Source organism: Vigna radiata, chromosome 2 (assembly GCF_000741045.1).
Source record: "Vigna radiata var. radiata cultivar VC1973A chromosome 2, Vradiata_ver6, whole genome shotgun sequence".
Taxonomy (NCBI): Eukaryota; Viridiplantae; Streptophyta; class Magnoliopsida; order Fabales; family Fabaceae; genus Vigna; species Vigna radiata.
In genome coordinates this window covers 17,188,392-17,188,851 of record NC_028352.1, presented here as the reverse complement: position 1 = coordinate 17,188,851, position 460 = coordinate 17,188,392, and positions in this window count along the sequence as shown.

Here is a 460-nt window from a genome sequence, read left to right as displayed (position 1 = left end):
TAATAACTAGGGGTATTTTGGTAATCTTCAATTTCTATTAATTAAATAAATTTTTTAAATCTATCACATCAATCAAATCCTACACTAATTTTCATAAATTTTACTTCCAAATTCACTCTCAATTACTCACAAATCCACTAAATAAAAACAACAAAAAAATTACCCTCAAATCCACTCAAATCTATTCAAATCATTTCCCTCAAATCATCTCCTCCAAATTCTTAAAAACGAACAAAGCATTATTGACGTTAATAGTATTTTAACTTGTGATACATATAAAATCTTTTACTAGGGTTGTTTTCCCAATGTGATCACATAATATGAACAAAGGATGATATAGGTGGTAGTGGTACACAACAATTGGGTTGTAGAGTCTAGTAAGAGTGACTAATAATTATATACAGCAAGTAGCAATGTACAAAATAGTTGGACTATAGAATCCAATCGGAATGACTCATAG